Below are 16,489 nucleotides of genomic sequence, written 5' to 3'. Positions count from 1 at the left end.
AACTAGCAAAAAGAGAGCAACACAATACACACAACATCATTGCAATAATCTAAATAAGTGTATTGAATTTCAGGAGCGGGACCACTCCTCTTTCACGCCCCTAAAAGTCCCCCTTCACCAATACCTGCTGTTATCATTTTCATGCGAACACCCCTTGTCGTCAGACGCCTCGCAAAATTCTAAGAGCTTGATTCCTACTTGTTGTGTGCCCACCTTATTACTGAATTAGGCAGAGCACTCTGAATTAAATCAGGACATAAAGCACGGTCTTTGTTAGGTTTTGTATTGTTGATTGTCATTTATGCTTAGAGATATTTAACCATATATGCTTAGAGGTGTATAATCAATTGTGTAGTGATAGTCTGCAAACTTTGTGTGCATTAGAGAGCACTTTGGGAGCACGAGAGAGGTCGTACCTTGTCTTATCGTTTTATGGTAGGATTAACGTAGCTACGTCTGTTTTAGTCTAAGTGCTTTAACTGCTGGACTTCCTCACCATGTTATCTAGGGTGAACCATCTAGGGTGAGGGGGAGACTACCCTCTTCCTGACCAAGGATGTTTGCTTTTGTGCTTTCATGTTATATGACCCTTTGATCAGCAGTACCACACACACACACACACACACACACACACACACACACACACACACACACACAGTATTCTTTGTTCACATGTATACCTATGTAAGATGCTATATGTTAATGACCCTATGCATATTCATGTAACCACAATAAAAGGAGTGCTATGGGGAACCTGGCTGAGAGTCTGACGGAGGTCAAGTGGTGGAACGACACTTGGCTCCAGGCAGGTCTCCCTCATGCATGAGTAACATGAAGAACTTTGCCTACTTCGGGTCTTGCTTGCTGTGTAATTATATTGTCCTCAACGTTCCAGCGAATAGGTTCAAGCTACAAACCTATCAGTCTTTATCTTGCTTTATTGAATACTGTCGATCTGACAACTAGCCACTTAACGAGGCCTCCTTCTGACAACAACATCCGGTTCAAAAGTCACCACAATAAGACATAGCCATATATCAATACACGGCATCCCCCTTTTCCTTAGACTCAAACTTTAGTCGTAATAACTTTGATGTCTTTTTTTTTCCAACATTGAACATTCTTTCTTGTCTTACTTTCTAACAGTTATATTTTCTAACTGTCTCACCACACATGTACCTTTTTTTTCCCCCAATATATACATGTCGACATACACATATGAACTTGGAACTTGCCAATTTTAAGTTGCCTCTTCACCTTAACATATTATAGTTCATTTCACCACAAAATCACAAAACCTCTCAGGCATCTTTTTAGCCCTCTGTGATTTACTTGGTCTCTCTGGCCCCTGGGAGCCCTCTTGTGGTGTTGGAGTGAAGGTGTCAGTCTTTGTGGGTGTTTCATCTTCCTCCCTTTCAGGTATTGTGTTTTGTTCGTAGTGTCTTTCTCTGGTCTCATTTGTCTCGTATTTCTTCACATATGTCGTATTCCAGTGATAGCGAGCTCCTGTTGGTGATTCAATAATGACTTGGTTTCCAGTTCTGCTTACAACTTTGTGTGGTGTTGCATTGAATGGTGTTGGAAACTTGTCCACTTTGTTTTGTTGAACCAGCACTGTGTCTCTCGTGTCAACCTTTGAATACTCAGCTCCCCTTCGTTCATCAGCAGAAAGATTTTCCTTTCTGTTCAGCGTCTCTGTCACGCACGTCCAATTCCGTTGTTTTTGCCTCACTGATGTTCTGTAACTTTCCTCTCATTTTGCAGTTGAACAGGAGTTCTGCTGGACTTTTGCCTGTGGTTGGATGTTCAATGCTGCGATACACTGTTACAAGTCCTTCGGCTGGTGCAATCCTGATTCTTTTCATCAATGATGCATTTTGACGTTCCACTTCTCCATTTGCTTGAGCCCATTTTGGTGTAGTTCTTATATGTTTGATTCCATTAGTTTCACAATATTCTCTGAACAGCTCAGATTTGAACTGTGGGCCGTTATCAGATTTGATGGTAACTGGTAGCCCGTGTCTGCTAAATACACAGTATTTAGCAGACACGGAGTCAATGACTTTTTCAGCAGTTGTAGATGACATTACATCATACTCATAGTACCGACTGTAGTAATCTATCAGTACAAGTATTGAGTGGTTTGAAGGTAGCGGTCCCAGTAAGTCTACCGCCACATCTCGCCATGGTCCATCCGGTAAAAGTGTGTTTCTCAGTGGTTCAGGTGGATCTGGTCTGGCTACTATTTGACACCCGTGACAAGCTTTACAAAATTTTTCTGCAGCTTTGTCCATCCCTGGCCACCAAACTTTTGTTCTGAGATGCTGTTTGGTTCCAACAATTCCTAAATGTCCTTCATGAGCTAGTGAAAGTGCTTGAGCTCTGAGGTTTTCTGGCAATACAATGCGAGTTCCCCGCAAAACTATGTAGCCGATGACACACAGTTCATTTGCAATGGGTGCACATGTTTTGCATTTTTCAAAGTGTCCGTTTTCAATAGCTCTTCGCACTTCTGTTAATTCTGAGTCTGTAGCAGAGGCTTCTTCAACCTCTCTTGTTGTGAGTGCTTTTGGAGTAGCATTAACTCCAACAAATCTCACATATTCTTCAGAATAAGTATATTGTACTTACATGATGGTATATTGTTAGAACAATGAAGTTTTGACATTATAATGTGATATGGCTCGATTTTTCTTTTGCCTGGGTGGCAGCTCAACGCTTCCATAACTGCTTTTAAAACGCAACGAGGGCTTGAAGTTGCACAGGGATCATGCTGGCTGATCAACTGATGGTGGTGCAGGTAACAAGTAACAGTGAGCTGACCTGAGCCATCTGAGCTGCAGTGTCTCCTTTAGCTCCCAGGTAGACCATGGCCAGGGTTGAGCTGATGCTCAGAGGAGAGACCAAGACGTTCCCAGCAGGGTTTGTCTGGCTCAGAGTGTGGAACCGCTCCAAGGCAAAGGCTGTGTTTGAGCTGCTGACGGCGGACATAGCTGATCGTGTTTTCCTGTAACATGCAAACAACCGTTAAACTGCTACAGCGTTACATACAGGAAACACAACAAAAGACTTTAGATTAAAGCATCAAGAAAAAGTGACTTTTTTAGGAGAGTGCATACATACAGAAACAACAGCCGGAGCTGCCCCACCCACTGAAGCTAAGACACTGGACACGGTGCAGCCCGTTTCAGAAACTTGTCAACAGCGACTCTCTGCTCGCTTATATGAGAGTACAACCTACTTTATTCACAAGAACACATTATTCAAAAGTGATACACACATAAAACGCTTTACTTGCTGTGTGCGAGAAAGTCAAAGCAAGACGCAAAGACAAAGGAAAGTAAAACTATACACACACAATACCGAGGACAAATCCAGAGGACTACCTGATTTACACGGAGCAAAGGACTACGTGGAGATATGAGTCTAACTGCAGTTTTTGCTGGGTTTAAATAAGGTTGGTGGAATGAAGAAGGGCGGTCCTATGGAAGAGGATTAGGGCCACTGGGGGAAAAATTTGTTCTTCCACTCTTGCATGCAGCTAAGAATAAACCCTGAATGGGACTTTGGAGACCAAATGGAGGTGTTTTTTTTTCTGTTCTCAAACTGATCTCCCTGTTGGAGCTCAGTCTGGGGGGAGTTATTTTTTTCTCCTTATCTTTCCTCATGTGGTGCATTTTCCATTGTTATACCTCTCTGACCTGTCTTCCCCATGTGATGTTTTGTGTAATGTATGTATGGTCGGACAACACGGGTCGGAGGGTAAGATGGCGCTGGCACGGCTGGCAGCCTTAACCCAATTTCCCTCGGGATGAATAAAGTATTATCAATCAATCAATCAATCAATCAATCAATCAATCAATCAATTAAATCATTAAATCGTTCAACCTCTGCTGTTGACTTTTTTTGTTTTTGTTTTGTTACATCATCCAGGACCCGTATCTCATGATGCCCTTCTGTGCCTCTGTTAGACGACTAACATCCTTCAAGGCAACCGCGATTCTGGCATCCAGCTTTCTTCTTCTCCATGATGGGAATTCTTGATCTTCAGGATGAGTTTATTTTCCAAGCAATTAATATGTTAATTAATATGTTACTAACCCTCTGGGGTCCACGGACACGCTGCACCTCCAAATCACATGACTGATTTAAGCTGACATAACAACAAGCTGCAGCCACGCTGAGTCTTTCAGCCCGTGTTGAAAGTTCGGAGTTTTGGGAGTGACGATAACGGTGTTCCAGATTAACTGGCGTTGCAGATCAACTGGCGTTGGTCAAACAGATGTGTGGTAGACTTGCTTTTCAGGAGCCGCTACCGACAAAACAGCAAATAGCCTAGCCTACAGCCAGATTAACTTTTGACACACATCTGCACCTGGCTCTATTGCCACGTTTGAATTCATTTCATGCACAATACATCTGGAACTTTAAGTGTTTTCCGTTCTTTCAAAAAAAAAAAAAAAACCTTCAACTACATGACATGCAATTGTGTATTTTCACCTTAAAACTTGAAGTTTTACAAATCCCCACTCCTTTTGTGTATATCATTTCACAGCAAAAACAAAATAAATACCTATTTCACAAATATATGATACATTAATATTTGATCAGTGTTCTCACAACACATTCTGTCAGTATAGTCAGCATTTATATGTATATCCTCATTCTGGCATATGTTTCCAAAGACCTTTCCCAGCTATGCCATGCCTGTGGTGAGAGAAGTTCAGGTGCAGAAACCGATGAGTGTGTAAAATAACCAAATCAATACCAGAGCCTGAAGCACTCTGAATGGGTTACTTCAATATTGCTGGGTGACATGTCAGTTTGATGCACCAACAGAAAAATTATAGTTGAGGTAACCTGTGTGCCTCTGCACTTTAAAGACACTGAAGCAACTAAGGGATGCATGGAAACATTGAGTGATCCATAGACTTTTGGACAGAAATCTGCAGTATCTGCACATTTAAACATGTTTAGTTGCTTCACTCAACAGCCTGACTTTAGATGCATGACTGTGACAATCTAATTTTTCTTACAGATTGAATGCACCTTCTGCGGAAGGTGGTACCACACACTGTGCGTGGACATCCCCTGTACGGAAGGCGACTACAAATGTTGTGCATGCTAAATAAACAGAAACAAATGATCCCTGTTGTCTTTGCTTAATGACTGGTTTTAGTCCTGACAATCCACATTGCTGGCATCGTATCTTTCAACATGTTTGTGGGTCGATTTGAATGATCCAGATGTAAGTGCAGCCACTCAGCCTCTACTGCAGATGTGTCAAGAGTTAATCTAGTAGTAGGCTATGGCACTTGGCCACAGGTGGCAGTAGTGGACTGACCTCCATTTGAGACTGCTCCAGATGCTACGTGACAGTCAGTAGATCTGCAACAAATTACAGATCATATGCAAGTTTTGGAAATTACATTATAAATATTTCTAACTTAGCTTTAAAACCAAGAAATTCTAACTCTCCCCCACACTCAAAAACAGATGACAAACCAACTGACACACCTGAATCACTCACTTTCTTAAATGCACTCACTCTCACTGGCTCTGTTTATTACTAATCACTGTGTGACTGCTGTAAATTCACAGTAACTGTCATCTCCTTACAAATGTTTATTATATTATATTAACCACACTTATACAGACTGTATATAACTACCAACCAGGGCTGGAGTGGGACAAAAAATCAGCCCGGGCATTTTGACTAGTGACTGGCCCACCATGGTATTAAAGGAAAAGCCATAAAGCCTTTATAATAAACTTAAACCTACACCATCCTCCCTATTCTGGTATTCTAAACAGTTCTCAGCAAAAATATAAAACAACCTAATTTATAATTACATATACCTAACTAATAGGGTTGCCAACTCCTAGCACAAAAAGAAAAGAAGAAAAATAGGGAACCACTCCCGTACCCTCTACCTCAAGATGCTTAATTGACAAAACCGATTTTAATTTAATGCACATATAAAACAAATGCATAGAAATCGATTATTATTCTCAAGTAATTAAATAGATTCAACATCTTTCTTCAACAGAATTGCAGACTGCACAGATGGTACCTTCCCAAAGGAAAGAATAATATAACTTACTAGGGTATATACTAGACTTAATATTTACTGAATACAATAATGGATTTCTATACATTTTACATTAGATGAAAACTTTGGTTGTAAGATTCAGATAATTATTTATTAAAAGCTAGACATTTTTAAATGAGAATAAGAAATAAAAGTATTTCTTTGTGCCCCCCCTTCCCTGGTAATGCCCTACATGGCCCCCCCTGGCAAAACTTTGCTAGATCCGCCCCTGAAAGTAATATTAAATAAATCCTAACAACAGCTGATCCACCTTAAACGTGCTGCTGTTGTTTAGCGCGACCTCCGCCGGTTTCCTCTTTCTGGCACAGAGAGAAAAGCCGATCAGCTGATCATTGATCAGTTTCATGATTGAATTAGCAACTTTCTAGCACGTGAAGTAGTACTGGACAAATCACGTTCCTTTTCACCTCAACTTTAAAGTCCAACCTCCTCGGCTGTAATTGGTCCAGCCCAGAGTCATTCATGACCAACTGGCCAATCCACCACCATTCATTTACACCGTTAAAAAAAGAAAAGAAACAAACCCCCATCGGCCCATAAAAACGAAAAATCACGAGCGGCCCACTGAGCAAATGCCCGGTATGCCCGATGGCCAGTCCAGCCCTGTCTGTTGTCTTTGTACTATCAGAATAATGATTACAGTTTCAATCATTTTTAAATTACACATATGTTTCATAAGCAGTGGGAGCAGGTGGACTGAAAGACACATCTCTGGTGTAAAAGTCCACATCTTTATTTATCATACACCAGTGTAAATGCTCAATGCAGGGGTCTCCTTGTGGTGATGTCAGAGATCAGGTGACACTGGTGAGTACACTAATCCCTTCTGTCAGCAGGATTCTCTCCAAAAGATCTCCTCAACTTTCCAGACCGGAGTATCTGCACAAAGAAGAAGCTGCTGAACAGAGAGCAGAAACTGCCCTGCAGAACACAGGGACCTGGACTTTTTGTTGCACTTACAGTCTGTATTGTGCTTTTTCTTCTTCATATAGATCCTCAAATCTGTGTCAATGATGCACTCATTTACTCACATGGCACAGTAACAGTATCTGCATTAACACTAGGACGTCTCGTGGTCTGACTGTAAATACATTTTGGTGTTCTTCTGCACATCGTACAGGTCAGCTGTTACATGCAGATTCCAGGCTTTTATGGTGGAATAAGAAAAAACGCAACATCCAGACTGTAACTGGCAGTGAAAAGCACAACATGTTTGTAGTTCCATTGTTGATACGACCTAAACGTGTGAATCTTAACATGTACAGTCCTGCTTCGTGGGTTTAAAATTGACTCCTGTGGATTGGAGGTGATCGACTACATGAACGTTCAGCCTGTAGCTGACCGGCCGTGATCGTATAGTGGTTTGTACTCTGCGTTGTGGCCACAGCAACCCCGGTTCGAATCCGGGTCACGGCACTGAGGCGAAGCTTTTAAAGCAAATACAGCAAATGAAGTGGAGCAAGAATGAGGGTAAAATGGTGATTCTCCTGTCTGAAATCTGCACGAGAGATGAGACAAAAGCAGATACAAGATGTTTGAAATATTAATAAAAACAGGTTAATTTAAGAAGTCAACTTGTAACCGGTGATCAGTGGGTAACAAAAAGGCACCGCACGCTGTGCACTATTTACTTTTTTTTGTTATTTCCACAACAGCTTACTGAGTTAGGATCAGCACCGTGTTAAGCACGAACACTTTGACCAGACTTTGTGCCTGTACATTTTTATTCACAAAGTTGTTGAAAGGGGGCAAAATCCGTCAGAGTATGGATGACATGCAACAGTAAAAGACACTGAATTAAAAATGTTTTTGATTAAACAGAAGATTTCCAACAAAGACATAACACAGCCAAAGGTTGTGGTTTCAAATAGGGGAGCTTAACAACTTAAGTGGTGACTAGTTGTTTGTTTGTGTGTTGTTTTCCTTTTTTAATCTTTTGTTCTATTCTCACTCTCCTGAGTCAGGATGTAGAGTGAGTACTCAGTACTGTTTTTTTGTTTGTTTGTTTGTTTGTTTTTTGAGGCAACAAGTTTCCAAAACATTTTTAAGCTCTGGGAACTAATTTGACTGTTGTTGTTTTTTTTAATCCCTTTACTGACCTCTTGTGGTAAGATATGATCATGTAAATACTGTGGTGAATTACTTGTCAGTTCATGCCTTTAGGTGGCACTGATTGACTGATTGTCCACCTGCTCCAACTCCTTAAATAATGATTCGAACTCTCATCATTATTCTGATGATAGTACCTTCCTTTTGAAAACTTTATGGTCATACTTTTTTAGATTTCAGACAGGAAAACCACCATTTCACCCTCATGGATACTTGTTCCACTTTGTCTGCTGTATTTATACGATCAGGGCTGGTCAGCTGCAGGCTGAACATCCCTGTAGTAAATTACCTCCAAACCATACAAGTCCATTTTAAACCCACTAAGCAGGATTGCACATTTTAAGTTTGACACGTTGAGGTTTTATCAACATTGGAACTACAAACATGTTGTGCTTTTCACTGCCAGTTACAGTCGTTGGGCTGTTGGGCTATTAAATATGCTGTGATCGCACAGAGACGCTTCCAAAGTATACATGTATCTGTTGTGGTGTCAGCCACTGGACTCTGGATTGGTGCAAATGTAGCTAAATAAAGGGAGGTGTAGCCCTAGCAGAAACAGAGCTTTGATTCATGCACCCACAGTATGCTAACTTTTAGTAGTAGCAGCTGGTTGGCCTTGTCAGTATGCTTTTGGAACAAGAAGCTTTTTAGCTGCAGGCACATCAGTGGATGAGCAGGTGACAAAGCAACTGATTTGAGGGGGGGTGGTACGGTAATCCAGCAACGCTAAATGATTGTCTACTGTTTTGTTCCACAGTTTCTTCACCGTCTGAGCATCTCCATTAGCGTGAATCGTGTGAGGTGATGAAGTTTGATGTGAGATACCATATTTCTCACAAAAGCTTTTGAACTCTTCTGCAGTGTACTTTGGATCATCTGTCCACGGGATGCCATGTCTACTAAACTGGGCTTTCAGTCGTTCAATGACACTACGACTACGGTGGTGTTTCAGTTCATCCATGTAAATAAATTTTGAGTAGTAATCTATCAGTACTATATAGTGTTTAGATTCAAAGTTACAAATGTCAAAGCTCACTTGCACAAAGGGAAGTCTTCATTTGACTCCTTCTGTTTAAAATAAAAAATAGGAACCAACAAGAGCTAATCAAATTGCACTGATTGTTTCTTTTAGTATCCTTTTCTGACTTCAACCTTGAGGTAAGGCATAATGTATGACATTTTAGATTATTTTCTCTGTAAAAATAATAAAGTGAAAATCCAAAAGAATTCGGGGCTGGGCTAAACCCTCAATGTTTTAAGATCCTTGCAACACTCCTGTCTTGGCTGATGTTGTTGTAAGAAACCTTGTAGTTGAAAGACCAGCATAGTTTTTAACCGTTTCATATGTTCCCTTACAGAAATCTTGAAAATGTCAGAATATGTTTAGAAAAAAGAACATCAAGAAGTGCAAACTAGAAGGAAAAGTGTTGTTTGATGTGAGGCAGATGTTGCATTCAGGGTAAACAGAGTGAATCATGATGATATAACAAGCAAAGACCTAAAATATTACCGACAGTGGATGTATGGCTTTATACAGATCAGCAACTCACTCACTACTTGGGAGGGGAAAAAACGATATTGTTCAAGAGTAGAGGGGCTTAGTTTTACTTTGTTAATCTGTTTTTGATTCTTTAATGTTATAAGCTTGGTTTGAAATGGTGCATGAAATAAAAAGGTCAAAGTAAAATATTTCGAGCTAACTTTATGCAAGATCAGTGCTGGAAACCCTTGAGAACCACAACAACCAAACTAAACGAACTAAATGAAATGACTGTTATTCACTGTAATGCACTGTAATCTCTTCCTGTCTGTTGAACAGCTACCCTCAGATCCAGAAGCCAGTAGCGATACACATAACAGATGGAAATCAATCACAATGAGAAGTACTGATAGATTTATGGAAACGTGGAATTTGGGGTAATTATTTATGAATTAAAAAGGCATATGCTGAATTTCTGACAATATATCAGTATTTACAGCAGGTGGAGAACAATAAGCATGACTACTCGGACACATGCAGTGACTCAGCAACAGTAATGACAACAATAAAGGAAGTTACATTCATGTCCGACCTCATTTTGATAAATAGTTTTGGTCAGTTTATTCATAAGGTGGTTTTTGTTTGGCTTCCAATGTTTGCATGTTTTTGTTCATGGCAGTGCAGATGAAGATCAGTTGGCAAAAAGAGTCGCTCTTGAGGAAAGAACAGAATATACATCGGTCATAACCACTGAGGAATTGTGCAAAAAATATGTGGGAAACAAGGGAAACAGAAAACCTTTCATCCATGAAAGCCATGAATAATAAACTTTCCCTCCACAATCAAAATAGTTTTTTTTATAACCAGGTGGATACTTGGTGGTTGTGGATTAGTGATCGAGGTGACTGATTTAATAAAGACCCTGATGGAAAGTGAGAGTGGGCATGATCAGAGAGAGTCAAACGTATTCTCATCTGGAGACTGAGTTGTTCTTTTCACAGGAGGAAACTGTTTCAGCATCATGAGTAGCATTTTTCAATCTTGACGCACTTTAATAGTACGTAGGGATTACATGGGTATCTTAATTTTAGACTTTTGAATACAACACACAGTCCAGCAGAGGGCAGCAACACTTCAGCACTCTGTCTGCCTAACATGAGCAGAGGCTCCCTAACAACCAGCTGCTCCTAATACATCTAAGTTCTCTGTTTTATTCACATAACCCAACAATCTGTAACCTTCAGGGAACCATGAAAGGACATTCCTTCAAAGCTCCCTGAAGGTTGTGATGGCCAAAACAAGGCTACGCAAAACTCTTAAACATTTAGAGCGGTTTTATTTTTTTATCAAGATGTTTTTACAGTGCAAGGCTGTTCTCTCTCTGCTGATGTGAGCAAGTTTAACTCACCCAGCAGTCTGTTCTTTCTGCTTTTTTTTAAAATCAAAGAATAGGCCAACATTTATTTAAGTAGACGTTCCATGTTTAAGTTGGGTGACTAGCTTACACTGGTCTTAACAATCCAGAATCCAACAGAATCCAACATTAACAATGAGACATTCGGTATCTTCTTTTATACATACATTAAATCAGTAATTTGAGGCCCAGTCCGAACTTGGTGCACACTTGAATTTTACTCTAGTGCTCTCCACTACGAAATTCAGGACCATTACTCATTTCACCTGCCGTCACTTCAACAATGGTTTTTCCAGACTGCTCACCTGAAAAGGCTCCGATGGCTATCTTCTCTGGAAACATTCACGGAGCCCACATCTACCTGCCCTCCTGCCCGTCACTCACCTCCAGATCACTCCAATGGTTGGGTTGTCCTTCTCACTTTCTTGAACACTAGTGTAACATGGTAGACCTAGAATCTTTCTTTGGGTGTGTTACACTAGCTTGGCTACCCTCCTGAGGCCTGGGCTCACCCAACCTTTCTCCCTTTTGACAATAGATTGTTCTCTCATTTTAGTTATCATAGTATTTTTAAATGGGTGTACAAACAAACAAACAAACAAAGCCAGATACATTGGCTGCATTTTTAGATATATAGTTGTATATAAGTCTGTTTACAAAATTTGTGCATAAGTTTTCAGAATTTACAATTTACATGTTGAGCATAATTTACTAAACATGTCTGTGGTTTTTACAGTTACAAAGTTTCCCTACTACTAGGATTTTATGTTTTTATGTAATGAGGTTGAGCTGAAAAGAATGATACCAAGCAAGGCAAGCTGAAAATATTAAAATAAAACTATTTGAAGGTGAAATACAAATGTAAAATCAAAAGTAGTCCAAAACAGTCAATTCTATTTTGGACCTCAATCAGGTTTACATTTTTGTTCATGACAGTACAGATTTCTAACATTTTTGGTTTTTTTGTAAATTTAAGTGTGTAACAATTTGATTTTTTCAACAAAAAAGAGTGAAACTTGTGTTTGTAAATGAACCATCCCATGTTTTGTAGCTTTCAGGATTTTATACTGATTGTGCTAAATATTTATTTATTATACTGGCTCTGTATATACAAACACTGACGAAGGTTGTCTAACTGGGAGTGGCTGCAGTGAATAAAAGCTGCACAGCAGGCTTAGGTATCCTTTTCCAAGATGACTGCCAAGCCCACAGTTCTACTGTTGTGGTAACTATTGTCTTTTATTTATTTAATAAACTTGAGTAAATAATTATTTTGATCACAAAATTTTTGCTTTCAGATTTCTATTACCTATTTGTAACAACAATAATGATGCTCGTGTCCTCTATAACTTTGTGGCGAATATCAATTGAGGTCAAACACATATTTTTAACTTTTACAAATGTTAACATTTGTAAGAAAAGTGGGAGACACATGGTGAGAGCTGAGCCGTGTTGTTGATGATGTTGATGAAACAGAGCAGGACTTACCTGAACTAAAGTTGTCTTTTCTGAGCAGTGCACATGCGGGACTTTGGTTGTGATTCTTTATGGTATGTTTAAAAAAACAATTGGTAATTTTGTCCAATATCTTCATATTGTTTCCCCCTTTTGGATTTCTTTCTGTCAAACCAAAATAAATGTAAAATAAGCTCATGGCAGCCAGTTAAAAAGCTTCTGCGTCACATTCTCGAGCATAACTGTGCGAAATATATCGTTATATCGGTCAAAGCAGCAAAAGCTATGATTCTTTGGCCGTGGTAACCAGCAACTTTTACTTGTTTGTTAAACAGTAGTGAGCAAGGGTTTTATTTAATTATGCCTTTATTTCAAATTCGTGTTGGCTGCTCGTGTAAAAACTGTTGGATACATCTCTTCTATGAAAATCCAGAGCTAGAGTTTTTTTCTTTACTTTTGTAAACACTCAGCGTGGTCGCATGCGAGATTGAACAAGAAAACAGAAGCTACACTTTGGGTCTTGTAGTTCATTTGACATTTCACAATATGCACAACAGAAATCATGTGTACAGGTGGCAAACAAAAAATGTAAAAAAGATTCAGATTTATTAAATTTAGATTTTACTAAAATGTTTTAAAATATATTTTATATTGACTTACTTATGATATATACATGCATATTTTTAAAATACTGTGCAGAAAAGATTGAATAAAAACTGGCTCTAATATGAAAGCAAACCCATGTAAAACTAGTAAAACATGACCGTTTAGTTTAGTGCACCCTCTGTTATTTCTGTCTTCATAGTAAGAAGCGTCCACATCGTCAGTCAGCCTGCGACTTCTCCTCGCCACAGGTTTCCGCACCGGCTGCTGGCACTTGCAGGTGCGTCCAGTTTTATCTCTGCCGCAAACATGCGCTCCACCAGACCCAAAGTGCACACAGGTGTAATTAGGTGGAAGTATGGTGTAAACAAAAAAATCCTTACAGGATACCCACTGTCACCAAGCAATAATGTATTATGATTTCCTCTCTCAAACTGAGCAGTCAGTGATGAGTTTAAAAAAATCCGGGACCATGTATAGATCTTGGAAATCACTGGAAAACCAGTTCTTGCTATTTCCTGTTCCTCAGCATCTGGGGTGGAGGGACGTTTTATGGGAATATGGGTTCCGTTGTTGCAGCCTATGTAATTATTATTTTGGGACTTGATTTGGGATTTATTTTACTTTGTTGTTCTGTTGACCATTTGCAGTTCCCAACTTTAAGCTCAGTTGTCTTGATGGTTTACATTTTAGTGTTTGCTTTTTTTGTTTGTTTGTGTGTGTGTTTTTGTATGTGATTGTGTTTCTATTGGAGACGCAAAGCCACATAGATGCAAACAACAGAAAAGTAACTCTATTTGATTGGCTGAAAGTTTTTCAGTGATATAAATAGGCAGAAAAGCTTGTTATATTATTTCACTGTGGTCTTAGTGAACCAATAAAGTTTTCAAATATTTATCCACCACTGCTTTTAATGATGTAATTTAATTTTTTAGGTGACAGAAAATCAGAATGGCTCCATCTGTAAAGCGTCACAGGTAAGAAGCAGTTTTCTGATATTTAGGCTGTACACACCTGATTTGTCAGATTAAACTTCAGCTCTGTTTATGTTTCCAGCTGTGAGGTTTTTGTGTTTTGTCATGAGTATAGTGTTAATCGTCATGTAATTTTTCTGACCTGTGGATTTATGTATGTAGTGAGGATTAGAGATGTGTACTTATGGTACTTGATCTGCAGCACAAGTAAACTGGAATCTATGATGTTTAAACAAAACAAAAGAAAGTAACAAATAATTATTGTTGATTGTAAATTTTTTTTTTCCTGTCCCATTTGGTTCTTTTGCCATCAGAATTATTGTCTGACAAAAAATACATATATCAATCACCTCGATCACCTGTTGAGAAAGAAAAAAGAGAAAACAAGCAAAAAAAAAGAGCAATATAATAAACAACATCATCGCGATGACCTATGTGAATATAACTGTAAATACTAAATATTAAACATTATTGTGCAGCACGTAAGATCGACAGCACACAGTGTGCTTTGAGGTAGGAGCCAAAAAGGGTGTAGTTTGTGTGTGTGAGCACCCGTGTGTACACCTGTGAGCATGGACGTGCTTGTATTTAAAAGGTTCCTTCATGCAATGATCTGCTAGAGGGTGTGGGGAGCCACAGCCCCGTCCTCCAGGGCATGAAGCAGGTATGGAGGAGATCAAGGCTCCAGACATCCAGAGGCCCCCAGAGCAAAGGAGACCAAGGAAGACCAACAGAGGGGCAGCTGCGCCACTGTCCCAGAAAGAGCTGAGGAGAGTCCCAGATGAGGGGTCGCTCAGCAGCCGCGGAGCAGAAGCCAGGGGGGATTGCAATATCTCCCCCTCCTGCAGAGTGAGTTCCTGGAGAGGAGACCTCCTGCAAGATGTAACAGCCTCCCCCACCAGTTGATTGTTGATTGTAAATTAGCATGAGTGTGATATGAAATCCAAGCATCATGGACATAACCTGTAATGAGCTGGATTAACTGAAAAGTGAAATTTCCGATTGAATCAAGGAATATGGAGCACATCTGTACACTGACCTAACCTCTTATTGAAGACTGCCTTTCACACAGAGGGAGAAGAGATGCACAGGAGTGAAATGAAACAAATACTTCTAGGAAATATACTTAAATAATTCAGAAACATTGACAGACAGTAACAACCACTGTTGTGACTGAAGATGAGGACCCGACTCTGACTGTAGACTGAACCCTTGAACCAAACACTCACAGGATGTATGGACTCAGGATTGTAGATGGTTCAGTGCAGAAATGGAAACTTATATCCCAAGCACAAAGCTTCTGAACATACAAAACAAATTACTGTGATGCTATGACTTCAGGAGGATAGACATAACAGTAATTATTTGGCATTAAGCTCCATACAGTGAGGCTGACTGACTGGGCTACAGGAGCACGAGAGACAGGATGACAATGGATTGTAAAAGGAAAAATGTTCTTATAAACTTTATAACAATCACAATCTCTTTTGTATTTCAGGTTGAAACATAACCTTCCTGTTGTGTCTCATGTCCCACCTGTCAAAAGAGAAAAAAGTACAGTACAATCATCTCTGGCTCATGTAAAAGGAAGGCTGAAATAATTATTTTCCATCCTTAAAGAAACTGCATGTGTTGCCATATGTTGCAGGTGAGGATGACTCCCCAGCAGGTGTTTCACAGATTGTATCTGCAAATAAAGGTGAGCGTTTCCCCTTAAAGAAGCCGGCTGGTGCCACATTGAGGAAAGCAAGGCTTGAGGACACCGTTTACAAAGATAATTTTCTTGTGGTGAACGGTTGGGGGAAATTCTACCTTCCGAAGGTTGTAACCATGCAGGTTATTGGTGTGGTCGAAGGCATCTCGTTCCCATGTGAGCAGCTCGTTCTGATGACCTGTGAGGACCAACAGGTATGTGCCTATGATGAAGAGGAGCTGCATCTGGTGGCTTCAAGCATGAAGCAGTTACGTGACGAGGGAATGGAGTATCCAGGCTCCACGGTTTATTACAGGGGAGAGGCCTTTAAAGACATGGTGAGAAGTTAAATTTGTTTACTGGACTTGTTCGTTAATAAAGATGATCATCTGTAAACACTGTCACTAAATTATGTTATTGTCTGTTGTGTGTAGCCCAGGGAGAATCGGGCAGACACGAGCATGAGCGATTTGGGCAAGAGGTTGGATGAAGAGTATAAGAAGCTGGTGGCAGAAAGGAAATCCAGCATCCTGGAATATCTGAAACACAGCAGAAAGCAGAAGTTTGAAAGTTTTTAAAAGTTGTGGTCAGAGTTATATTGTTGGATTGTCATTTATGCTTAGAAACATATACTCATTAATGATTAGA

The sequence above is a fragment of the Diplotaxodon limnothrissa genome, linkage group LG18 (genome assembly GCF_057381915.1).
Source record: "Diplotaxodon limnothrissa isolate DT_005_m linkage group LG18, D_limnothrissa_male_GT1.1, whole genome shotgun sequence".
Lineage (NCBI taxonomy): Eukaryota > Metazoa > Chordata > Actinopteri > Cichliformes > Cichlidae > Diplotaxodon > Diplotaxodon limnothrissa.
The sequence above is the reverse complement of the archived record's forward strand: the minus strand, read 5'-3'. Positions refer to the sequence as shown.